Here is a 13315-nt window from a genome sequence, read left to right on the forward strand (position 1 = left end):
TGACTGTATTTACCTTTCCTTTCAGTTTCCTCTTCACCTGCCTCCTCATCTCAGAGAATTTACCCCTTTTAAAGTTAAAAGTGGTTGTGCTGGTCTTTTTGGCGCAACTCCCTATTTATACAAATGGTGAAATCAATAACGTTATGGTCACTGCTCCCAAGCGGTGCACTTTTATATCTCTCACCAGATCTTGCGCATTACTTAGGACCAAATCCAGGATCGCCCCACCCCTGGTAGGTTCTGTGACCATTTGCTTCATAGCACAGTCATTGAGAAAGTCTAGAAACTCAATCTCTTTCTCTCGACCAGAACACATATTGACCCAATCAATCTGTGGGTAGTTAAAATCACCTATTATGACACAGTTTTTACATTTAGCCACTATCTTTAATCCTTCAATCATATTATAATCGTCCTGTATCTTTTGATTTGGTGGGCGATAACAAACTCCCATAGTTAAATTTCCTTTTGGGCCCTCTATTTCGACCCAAAGCATTTCTAGAAGGGAATCTAATTCTCTGACCTCAGTCTTACTGGACTCTATACCCTCTCTGACATATAGTGCCACCCCACCTCCAACCCTTCTCTCTCTATCCTTCCGATATAACTTATATCAAGGAATCATCGTGTCCTATTGATTCTCCTCATCCCACCAAGTTTCTGAAATTTCCACAGTGTCTATGTTTTCCCCCAACACTAAACATTCCAACTTCCCAATTTTTACTTCGAACACTTCTAGCATTTGTATACAAATATCTATAATTTCCCAGGCAAGTTAGGCCTGCAACTTTCCTCCTGCTGCCTCGAGACTTTGGCAGACAGTCCATAATGTTTTTCACCATCTCAGTGGACAACTCTGATCCATTACACAGTAGAAAAGTAACAGCTAACCCTTCATCTCTTTGAGATGAGTCCTCCCGAACCAGAGACATTTCATTCCTGTCAGCTTTCCCCCAAGATTTAGTTTAAAAACTGTTTTGCCACCTTTTTGATTTTAAGCGCCAGCAGCCTGGTTCCTTCTGGGTACAAGTGGAAACAATCTCTTTTGTATAGCTCCCGCTTGTTCCAGAAAGCATCCCAGTGCCTAACAAACTTAAACCCTTCCTCCCTACACCATCATCTCATCCACACATTGAGACTTCTAATTTGTGCTTGTCTCTCCAGCCCTGCATGTGGAACAGGTAGCACTTCTGAGAAGGCTACCTTGGAGGTCCTGGCCTTAAGTCTCCCACCTAGCAGCCTAAAGTTTTCCTCCAGGACCTCACGACTGCATTTCCCCCACATCGTTGGTGCCAACATGCACCACAACCACTGGCTCCTCCCCAGCACTGTCTATCAGCCTATCTACAACATGCGTAATGTCCGCTACCTTCGCACCAGGCAGGCAAGTCACCATACAGTCAGTATGCGGTGTTGCCACCCAGCTGTCTACTTGCCTAAGGATCGAATCACCAGCTACCAAGACCCCCCCCCCCATCCCTGCTCAGGAATGGTTCCTTGGCGTGAAAGGATACCTGTTCACCAACTGAAGAGGTCCCTTCTGAGGGCGCATTCCTCTTATCCTCAGCACGGTGCCCTGTTCCCTCTCGACCCTCATGCTCCCTGGTAACTACTGGGCTGCCATGTTCAGAGTGGGGCTCATCTAACACGTCCCCGAGAGTCTTCTCCGAGTGCCTGACTGTCTCTGCATCTCCAGGTCAGCCACCTCGGCCTCAAGGGTACGAACTCATTCCCTGAGGACTAGGAGCTCCTTGCATCAAGCACACACCCAAGACTTCTGTCCTGTGGGCCGATAGTCATACATGTGACACTCAGTGCAAAACACTGGAAAGCCCTCACCCCACTGCTGGCATTCTACCTTCATGATAGCTTTTTAAAATATACAGTCCCTTTTTAAATCCTATTGTGTTTATGTGGCTCTCCTTCTGGAGGGTCAACTTACCTTATTGGGAACACAAGGAAAATAAGGATCCGGGTTCCTGGTCCTTTCACAGCCCCCAGGCTAAGAACCACAGGCCAAGAGCCCTTTAGCTCTCACCTCTGGCAAGGTGCAGCTTAATAATGCAAAGAGGGTGAGGCCTCAGGCTGCCCCAGTTCTCCCAGATCAAACCCAGTTCTCCCAGATAAGAGTCTACACACTTAACCTGTCACGTTCTCAGGGTGCAGGCAGGCAGGAATCCAAAGCCAGTCCAAGGTCAAAGTCCAGGAAGTCAACCAATACAGAATCACAAACCGGAATCAGAAGTCAGTGTCCAAAAGCCAAAAGGTCAGGGTGCCAAGGAAATCAAGCAGGTCAGGATCAGGAAGGAACATGGATGCAAGCCAGAGAATAGACTTGTTGCTTCCACAAGGTTACCAGATGCTGGGTGGGAGCGATATGGGAATCTCAATCAGCCTGCTCCCTGGGTGGCAGTGACTTTGCTAGAACTCAGGGCTGAGAGATCTGAAGCATTGGCGTGCCTCATGTCTTCGCTCTGAAAGTTCTTTCCAGAGCCTGCTTCGAACTCTTGAGATGGGAGGAGGAGAGCTTGGAGGAGATTGATCATCAACAGCTGACACTGGTGCCTGGAGAGTGATTGATGGGCTAGCTGCTGTTTGTTCAGCTGAGGAACTGGCTGGCAACTCTTCCAGGTCTGTTAACCTTTCCAGCTCCTCCTCATCAGGGCTTATGACATAACCAGCACACCAAAATAAAGTGCACAATTGTATCATCCCGAAATCATGCCCCCCCTCCAAGTCCGTGGAAAAATTGTCTTCCACAAAACCAGTCCCTGGTGTCAAAAAGGTTGGGGACCACTGGTCTACAAGGTTGAAGCTCACACAATTCAAAGTTAATCAAGCCTGGACACAAAAAACCTTTACCACATTCCTATAGGGCAGCTTGCCCAGAGCTATCAGTAAAACACGGGCTGAACAACTCCAGACTCTGGAACTAATACAAAACATGAAATGGAATTCTGAATATTATAGTCCATTGTTTATATTTTCTGGGAAATTATGTGTAGATCTTTTTTTTCTTTTAAAATGTTACTTAGATGCAGGATTTTAAGGTATTTTTCTTTGTTATTGTTCCTAGTTTTCTTTTTTAAAAAATATTTTAAAAATCTGCTGTCATGGATTTTTTTTTCTCATCTAGACTTTTGCCAAGTGCTTTTCATTGGAGATATTTGCTTTTCCTTTGACAACTACTTTCCCTTCAGTGTGGGCAGCTAACACAGCTTTCAAAAAAGATTTTCTATATTTAGTGTGCTGGTGATTTTCTTTTCTTTTCTTTTTTTGTAAAATTCACATAGGATTGGGTCCAAAGGTGCTCATAGAAAGCATCTATGCTCACAGAAGTACTGTTTTACACTTCACAGTGGAGCATGTACAAGAGTCAATGTGCTGCAGTGTCTGACTAGAACTTGATTTTTTAGATCTCCATGCAGATATTAAAACTCACTGGGTAATCTTGAGCCAGCTACTCTCTCTGCCTGAGATAAAATGGAGGAAGGAAGAATCAAAGATACCATGCTGAGTGTTCCTTGAAAGAAAGATTGGATAAAAATGTGCTAGAAAGATGGGGAAACGAAACTGAATCTAAAGATATTCTTCAGTTAGTGGAAGGGGGCTTGAATCACTTGCTGTGCCAAGCAGAATCAAGAGAACTGCTATAGAACCTACATATTAGTGTACTCTTGTGCAAATTTTTAATATATTGCACACTATTGTCCTTCTTTTCATAGGTTCTTGGGCTCAATCCATAGTTCATCCTGGGAACATGAACATAATACTGTCACCTTGTCCCTCCATTGAGATGCTACCCTTTCCTCTGGTTAACTAGAGACTTTGGGGAAGACAACTAGATCTTTTTCGATGGAAAACTTCCACCAAATCAGACAGAATTGAAAGCCTATGTTTCGGTAGTTGTAGAAGTGAAAAATGTCCCCCATTACTGTTGTGTCCTAGGTTCAAATGAAGAACTGTTACTTTTGGAGGGAACTGTTACTTTTGGAGGGAAGCTGAACAAGCCAAGCTTGTACTCCACACCAGGGTTCCAGAGAAGGCCTAAGCGTGCCCAATCAGGGGAAGGATTGAAACATAAGTAGCCAATCAACATCTAGGCTCATACTGTACCCTGATAGGCCCTTAGGCCAAGTATTTATATGAAGATGGGTGGAGGTAAGTCTGGAAAGCAACTGAACTGACTTCTCCCCTTCCTGCTTTTTCTCAGTCTTTCTCAGCCAAGAGGGAAAAAGAACTTTTAAAACTCAGAGTGAAGGTATTGCTAATTTCAAGCCTCCAAAGGAAAAAATGCATTTCTTCACACTGTAATAGACAATAGGATGGTCAAGTCCCTCCTTCAAGCAGGGGACAAAGATTTGGAGGAAGTAAATACTAGACAGACTCCAGAAAGGAAATATCTAGAATAGTCAGGTAAAGCTTCTCTAACCAGCCTCACCTGGTCAGTGGGTAGGGCAAAGAGAAGGGATAAAGCTCAGGGGAGCGAGAAGGAAAGTCTCTTTCTTTGGGTGCTGAGTCCCTGAGAGCAGACAAAACTCTCAGCTGAGGAGACAACCATTGACCATATGCTGGGGAAAGCTGCAAGGTATTGAAGAGGTCTGTAACTTCCCAAGTTTAGCAGCCTGCCCTGATTTTAACATCTGATAGGGCATGTATAGAAAGAAAGACAGAGGAATTGTGTTTTACTCATTCCTTTTGAATCCATTGCTCAGTCTGGTGCTGTGCTAAAATTATGATTGGGAGTATTTTCTTTTTAATAAATATAAGTTTTGATGCTGATAGTGGTTCTCTGTATCACAAAGACCTCCACTATTTTGGACCTGCTATAAGGGGCACCAGGGGGAAGGCATGCAGTTAAAGGTAAAGGTAGTCCCCTGTGCAAGCACCAGCTGTTTCTGACTCTGGGGTGACATCGCATCATGACGTTTTCATGGCAGACTTTTTACGGGGTGGTTTGTCATTGCCTCCCCCAGTCATCTACACTTCATCCCCAGCAAGCTGGGTACTCATTTTACCAACCTTGGAAGGATGGAAGGCTGAGTCAACCTTGAGCCAGTTACCTGAACCCAGCTTCTGCCAGGATCGAACTCAGGTCATGAGCAAAGCTTGGACTGCAGTACTGCAGCTTACCACTCTGCGCCACAAAACTCCTTAGACATGCAGTTGGCAAGTAATTATTTCTCCATAGGCACACAAGACTGTAAACTGTCTCCATGGTGACAAAGCGCTGGGCAGCAGGAGACACAGAGGCAAGGCCTCAGAACATGGAAGGGAAGCTGGGGTCTTGACTCTCCCAGCGGGCAATTCCTACAAAGGTCAGATGGTGGCAGTTGGTTACTAGAGAGAGGGAGAAGCCTCTCCAGGAGCTGCAAAAACCTTGGAGGGCAGGCTGGAACAGGGCCTGCAGGCCAGAGCAGAACCACTCTGCTACAGCCATTTGCAACCTTCACTTCATAGGCAAAGTGACTGAACCAATGGCAGCAATGCATCTTTAGCTGTAACTGAATGACACTTTTGCCCTTGACCCATTTCAATCACATTTTATACCTGGCTTTCTATGGAGACAACCTTAGTCACTTTGATGGATGATCTGCATTAGTACCAGATAAGGGAAATGTATCTCTATTGATCCCTTTGGAAGTCTCTGCATCCTCTGGCACAGTAGATAACTTGACCTCACTGGAGCGCTTGGAAAAGCTAGTTGGAGTAAGGCAAACTGCTCCTTAATTAATTCACCTTTTTTGTACAATCAGTTGCAAAGAGTTGCCAGCAGATCCTGAAGTATAGAAAGCATCAAGGCTTTGTTTATGCTCCGCTCTTTATTAGTTTTTATTAGGCCTCTTAATGAGATCAGCCACAGCAACAATGTCATCAATTTGCTGACACCAGATGCCTGTGAATGCATATATTACTTAGTCACCACAGACCACAGGCTTAGAGGTGGAGTAGCATTTCTGTGGGTGTTGAGATTTCCTCCCTGGGTCGTATAGCCTGGGGGAAACTTCATTCCTGACCCCCAAAGTGGCAATTGACATTACTTTGAACATATATAAGATGTTCTTATATGTCCAGGGTAATACCTATAATACCTTTTGGATCAGGAAGGAATTGATTTAAGAGATCCTGGAAGGTTTTTTGCCTTCCTCTGGGCATTGAGCAGGGGTTACTTGGGGGGATGGGGAGAGAGGGAGCTGTGTATTTCCTGCATTGTGCAAGTTGGACTTGATGACATTTGGGGCCCCTTCCAGTTCTAAGTTTCTATTTCACCCACAGAGCACTTTTCTTGCCTGCCACTCCCAGAGCAGACAGAAATCCCACCCTAATCCTTTTCCTGGTGGACGAAAGACACCCCTCTGTCAGTAGGAGAAAACAGGAAAATCATGCCACGTGTTCAAAAGTCGTGCCTGGTGAAATGCTTGTCTGGTTCCAAGCCATTGTCTGCATTCTGAACTAGTGCTTGGATGGTGCGAGTGGATGAGCAAGAATGTTGACATTGAATCCAACAAGACAGCAGCAGTCCTGTTGTGAAAAGCAGTCATTCTAGATGAGACTGATTTGCCAGCACTAGACTGAGCAAGACTTAACTCTAGAAAGCATGAGTGCTTTGGAAATCAGGAGGATGAAGTGGTGGCCAAGTGCACTTAACCTCCTTCTGTGCCCAATTCAAGAATTATTTCTTATAGGAACCGCTGACTTTGCCACGATGACTGATGCATCTATAACATTCAGAATGGATTTTCACAGCATATGCTTCATAGGGCTGCCCTTTAAAACAACTTGGAAACTTCAGCTAGCACAAAATGTAGCTGCTGCTCACTTTTTAACTAAGTTGAGCTGATATAATGGCAATTCTGAAGCAGTTCCACTGACAATCTTGTTTCTAGATTCAAGATGCCAGTTCTTACCTTTTAAGTTTTTCATGATTTGGGAACCACTTGGTTGAAGGATCACTGGGCCTAGCATGACCTCTGCATGAGTTGTGCTCTTTACAGCAAGACTAATCGCTGTGTCAGAATTGCACATACTCTGCTGCTCACTCCTGCTTTTTCATAATGTCCCCAATCCTTAGGACTATTTTCCAGAGGAGGTATACAGGATTTCTTCCAAGCAGGCAATCAAAGGCCATCTTCACTGAGCCTTCCCTTAGTCTGTCTTATTCATTTCTTTTTGGCACATCATTTAGGCAGCAATCATCAAGATGTCCTGTATTGTGTTTTCCTCTAGTGTTCTTCTTTACAATGTGTAATAGTTATATGACTTTGATGTTTGTTAACTACCTCAAGTTTTGGAGAAGCAATCTGGAAAAAATGTTCTTTTAAAAAAGTAAATCCCAAAGTTAGACTGCAAATATTCTTGTATGTTCATGCACACTGAATCCAAAGCAAGCCACCTTAGTGCATCAGGATGAAAAAATTACAACATTTTTCAATTTTAAAATGTCCCAAACAGGTCATCATATGCAGCAATTCTTACCGCATATGAATAGCCTGATTCAAAGACTTTCAATCACAACATTTGATTCCCTTTGTGTGGGCACAAGTTATATTTTAAAAGTTCAATTATAACAGTCTTTTTTGTTTTTCCCAAGAAACATACTTGCCTTTTTCAGGTTCAAGATTGCTGGATGTAAGAAGAAAGTAATTGAGTTCATATAGTAACAGAATTCCAGCTATTCTCAGCACTACCCATCAGTTCTACACATTGAGCTAATCTATTACTCAAGGCCCTCATTTTGTAAAGCCATGGTCAATACTTAGAGTACTTTTAGTTCCAAGAACACAGCCCTTAGGACATCATAGAAATGAAAAGTTTTGTTTTTCCTTTACTGTCACCCATTTGTATAAATTCACTTTACTTTTTCCAGTTCTGCATAACACTTTCTTGTTAACTTGCATATGCAACATTTTAATTATTACCACTGCACTGGAAAACAGCAAGCACCAGAGGAAATTAAATAAAATTCTCCCCTGGGGGAAATTATCAATGCTTCCCTGTTACCAGGGACATTCCCCGGGAGCTTTGAAGGTGGCAGTGGTTTGCCCTCTCCTGAAGAAACCATTTTTGGACCCTATGGTCCTTACTAACTACCACCCAGTAACGAATTTACCATTCCTGGGCTAGGCAGTGAAGGCGGTGGCAACGCAGCTCCAGGTTTCTTGGAGGAAACCGATGTCCTACACCCCTTCCAGTCTGGCTTTCACCCCGCCCATGGGACACAGATGGTGCTGGTTGCCTTAGTAGATGACCTCCGGAGGCATCTGGATTGTGGCAGTTCAGCGCTGCTGATACTGTTAGATCTGTCAGTAGCATTCGATACAGTCGACCATGAAGTGTCGGCCCACTGCCTCACCAACACAGGGATTTGGGGATTAGCCTTACAGTGGCTGATCTCCTTTCTTCATGGGCAGGGACAGGATGGCTATCGGTGTGTGTGGGGGGGGGGGAATTGTCCCAGCAACACCCACTAGAATGTGGAGTGCTGCAGGGGGCAATCCTTTCCCTAATGCTATTTACTATCTATATGCACCCGCTCACCCAGATGGTCTGAAGATATGGGCCGTGTTGTCACCAATATGCTGATGACACTCACTTCTATCTGCTTATGGATGGCCACCTGAACTCTGCCCCTGAAGAACTGGCTGAGAGGTATTGCAGGGCGTGGCTGGTTGGTTGCATCAGAGCCGACTGAAACTGAATCCATCACAAATGGAAGTCCTGTGTTTGGGTCAGAAGAGGGTGGGGAGTGGGATCAGGCTCCCACCTTCAATGGCACCCAATTGACACCATTGACAGAGGTGAAGAGCCCGGGGGTTGTTCCTGGATGCCTCTTTATCTATGGAGGCACAGGTCATCATCACTGCAAGAGCTTTTTCTACCTGAGGAGGGCCTGGCAGTTGGTCCCCTACCTTACCTCCTATGATCTAGCCACAGTGATTCATGCAATGGTCACTTCCAGATTAGACTACTGCAACTCTCTCTACTTGGGCCTTCGCTTGACCCTGCTCCGGAAACTCCATCAGGCGCAGAACACAGCAGCCCAATTGATGGCATCGAGGCCTACGTGGGCACGGATGCATCCGGTGCTGCACAAACTTCACTGGCTACCTCTTGAGCACCAGATCAAGTTCAAGGTGTTGGTCCTTACCTTTAAGGCATTTTATGGTCAGGCGCCTGCATATCTTAACATAAGAAAATAACAGAAGCCATGTTAGATCAGGCCAATGGCCCATCCAGTCCAACACTCTGTGTCACACAGTGGCCAAATATATATATATATATATATATATATATATATATATATATATATATATACACACACACAAACACACACACTGTGGCTAATAGCCACTGATGGACCTCTGCTCCATATTTTTATCTAACCCCCTCTTGAAGGTGGCTATGCTTGTGGCCGCCACCACCTCCTGTGGCAGTGAATTCCACATGTTAATCACTCTTTGGGTGAAGAAGTACTTCCTTTTATCCGTTTTAACCTGTCTGCTCAGCAATTTCATCAAATGCCCATGAGTTCTTGTATTGTGAGAAAGGGAGAAAAGTACTTCTTTCTCTACTTTCTCCATCCCATGCATTGTCTTGTAAACCTCTATCATGTCACCCTGCAGTCGACGTTTCTCCAAGCTAAAGAGCCCCAAGCGTTTCAACCTTTCTACATAGGGAAAGTGTTCCAGCCCTTTAATCATTCTAGTTGCCCTTTTCTGGACTTTCTCCAATACTGTATCCTTTTTGAGGTGCGGAGACCAGAACTGCACACAGTACTCCAAATGAGACTGCACCATCGATTTATACAGGGGGATAATGATACTGGCTGATTTGTTTTCAATTCCCTTACTAATAATTCCCAGCATGGCATTGGCCTTTTTTATTGCAAACGCACACTGTCTTGACTTTTTCAGGGAGTTATCTACCATGACCCCAAGATCTCTCTCTTGGTCAGTCTCTGCCAGTTCACACCCCATCAACTTGTATTTGTAGCTGGGATTCTTGGCCTCAATGTGCATTACTTTGCACTTGGCCACATTGAACCGCATCTGCCATGTGGACGCCCACTCACCCAGCCACAATAGATCCCTTTGGAGTTCCTCACAATCCTCTCTGGTTCTCACCACTCTGAACAATTTAGTGTCATCCACAAACTTGGCCACTTCAGTGCTCACTCCCAACTCCAAATAATTTATGAACAAGTTAAAGAGCATGGGACCCAGTACTGAGCCCTGCAGCACCCTACTGCTTACCGTCCTCCACTGCGAAGACTGCCCATTTATACTCACTCTCTGCTTCCTATTACTCAGCCAGTTTTTGATCCATAAGAGGACCTGTCCTTTTACTCCATGACTCTCAAGCTTTCTAAGGAGCCTTTGATGAGGAACTTTATCAAAAGCTTTCTGGAAGTCAAGGTAAACAACATCTATCGGGTTTCCTTTGTCCACATGTTTGTTCACACCCCTCAAAGAAATGTAACAGGTTAGTGAGGCAAAATCTTCCCCTACAGAACCCATGCTGAGTCTTCCTCAACAACCCGTGTTCATCAATGTGCCTACTCATTCTGTCCTTGATAATGGTTTCTACCAACTTTCCCGGTATTGAAGTCAGACTGACTGGCCTGTAATTTCCCGGATCTCCTCTGGAACCCTTTTTAAAGATGGGGGTGACATTTGCTACCTTCCAGTCCTCAGGAAAGGAGGCAGACTTCAGTGAAATATTATAGATTTTTGCTAGAAGATCCACAAGTTCAACTTTGAGTTCTTTCAGATCTCTCGAATGTATGCCATCCAGACTTGGTGACTTATTAGTTTTTAATTCGTCCATCAGTTGTAGGACCTCCTCTTTTGTCACCCCAATCTGATTCAGGTCTTTCAACACCCCTTCCAAAATTAGTGGTTCTGGGGTGGGCAAAAAGTTCTCATCTTCCACAGTGAAGACAGAGGCAAAAAATGCATTCAGCTTCTCAGCCATTTCCCTATCCTCCTTCAGTAATCCTTTTATCCCATGGTCATCCAAGGGCCCCACTGCCTCCCTGGCTGGTTTCCTGCTTCTAATATATTTGAAGAAATTTTTATTGTTGGTCTTTATGTTTTTTGCAATATGCTCCTCATAGTTCCTTTTTGCCTGCCTGATCACAGTCTTGCATTTGATTTGCCACAGCCTGTGTTCCCTTTTATTAATCTCACTTGGACTGGTTTTCCACTGCTTAAAGGAGTTCTTCTTACCTTTTACAGCTTCCATTACTTTGTTTGTTTATGCAGGCCTTTTCTTATACCTGTTTGTGCCTTTCCTAACTTGTGTTATTTTATCTGAGCTTCTAGGATTATAGTTTTAAATAGTCTCCAAGCTTCCCCCAGGGTTTTGACTGTATTTACCTTTCCTTTCAGTTTCCTCCTCACATGCCTCCTCATCTCAGAGAATTTACCCCTTTTAAAGTTAAACATGGTTTTGGCGGTCTTTTTGGGCAACTCCCTATTTATACAAATCTTTGGGACAGCCTCTCCCCATATGAACCTCCCATGGGCTCTGAGGTCTGTTGCTCAACATCTCCTCATAGTCCCTGGTCCTAAGGACGCCTGGCTGGCTTCAACAAGGGCCAGGGCCTTTTTGGTTCGGGCCCCTACCTGGTGGAATGAGCTCCTGCTGGCGATCCGGGCCCTGCGAGACTTATCAAGGTTTTGCAAGGCCTGTAAGACGGAGCTCTTCCCCCACTTCCCCCAGCATTTCACCATTATGGTGTTATGCTATGCTGTTAGCTATCAGCCGCATGCTATTTACTGCCTATGTCTGTAAGACTGTTTACTGTGCTGCTCCTGATTTGTAATGTCTGTTTTTATTATATTATTTTAACTTTGTTGTTTATTGTTGTAAGCCACCCTGAGCCTGCTTGTGGGATAGGGCAGGATATAAATCTAAAAAATAAATTAAAATAGGAGTCCAGAGGCACAACAGAGGCTGAAAAAAATTATTCCAGCATAAACTTCATGAGTCAGTGCTCATTTGTTAAGAGATATTAGTTCAACTATTAGTTTGAGTTTATTAAATTTATATTAGGAAGACCAAAAGCTGCAAACAACAGAAAGGGGTGGGGTGTGTGTTACAAAAAATTGTTCAGGAGAGCAGTTTTGTGATTGCAAAAAATTTAGACATTTAATCATATGGATTATATAGTTTTTGCAGTATTGTCTTGTAATTCTGTGAACTTCAGTTTCAATAATAAATATGAACTATAAACACATTAAACTGTCCTCTTTGTTACATCTTTCCTGTTGTACCTTTCTGTTGTTCACAGCATTTAGTATGGATGTATTGAATATTTCAGGCACCTGATGGATGAGCTCTTGGCTCAAAAAAGCTCATACTAAAATACTTTAAGGTGCCACTGAACTAGTTTTATTTTTCTGCTACAGAAACACAATGATAATTCCAGATGGATAGCTAAAAGCAGCTGTAACTTAACTGTCATTTCATGGCAAAGGCCACTATTGATACACAAGGGTTATTTTGAGTAAGAATGGTACATGTTCAACTACAAACACGTTATGAATGATACTTCAGTAATTCTTAAATTCCATATGGGGACATAATGATGTACTATGGGAAATCAATAACCATGTATGATCCCCAAATATTCATCCAAAGAGGCTGCTTGCTTTTCCCTTGTATAATCAACAAATCTGACTTCATTTCATTCTAATTAACGTCTCAGCACGCAGGATGTTGTTCTGCTATAGTGCATCAGTTGTAACAGGAAGGGCCAGGAATACAGCACACGCTTTTCACACATGTTTCATGTTCAATCTTTGGCATCTATGGAATGCAGGTAGCAGGGCTGAAAAAGTCCTCTGCCTCAGAACATAGAACTGCTGCTAGAGCAGGTGATACTAGGAGAGATGTAACTCTCTAAAAAACAAACAAACAACTTCATGTATTCAGCCCAGTTGATCACTACAACTGAAGTTCAGCAGAATTACCTACTTTCAAAAGCACAACAGAGGGTGAAAAAAATTATTCCAGCATAAGCTCCATGAGTCAATGCTCATCTTGTCAGAGGTATTAAGAGTTCAACTATTAGGAAGACTAAAAGCTGCAAACAACAGGAAGGGGGTGAGAGGTATGTTACAAACATACCTCTCTATGTTGCTAGCTTGCCCAGATCAGTGATACCAGCAGAATCAAAAGTAGCTGACTCACCTGAGAGCTGATCACACCTACCTACAGCAAAAATAAATGTTTGCTGTGTGCAACTGAACTTCGCCTTCCATTTTAATACGGCAGTGTGTTTCAGCTATCAAAAGCCTGGACAAAAGTC

This window comes from Heteronotia binoei, chromosome 1, assembly GCF_032191835.1.
Source record: "Heteronotia binoei isolate CCM8104 ecotype False Entrance Well chromosome 1, APGP_CSIRO_Hbin_v1, whole genome shotgun sequence".
Classification (NCBI taxonomy): Eukaryota; Metazoa; Chordata; class Lepidosauria; order Squamata; family Gekkonidae; genus Heteronotia; species Heteronotia binoei.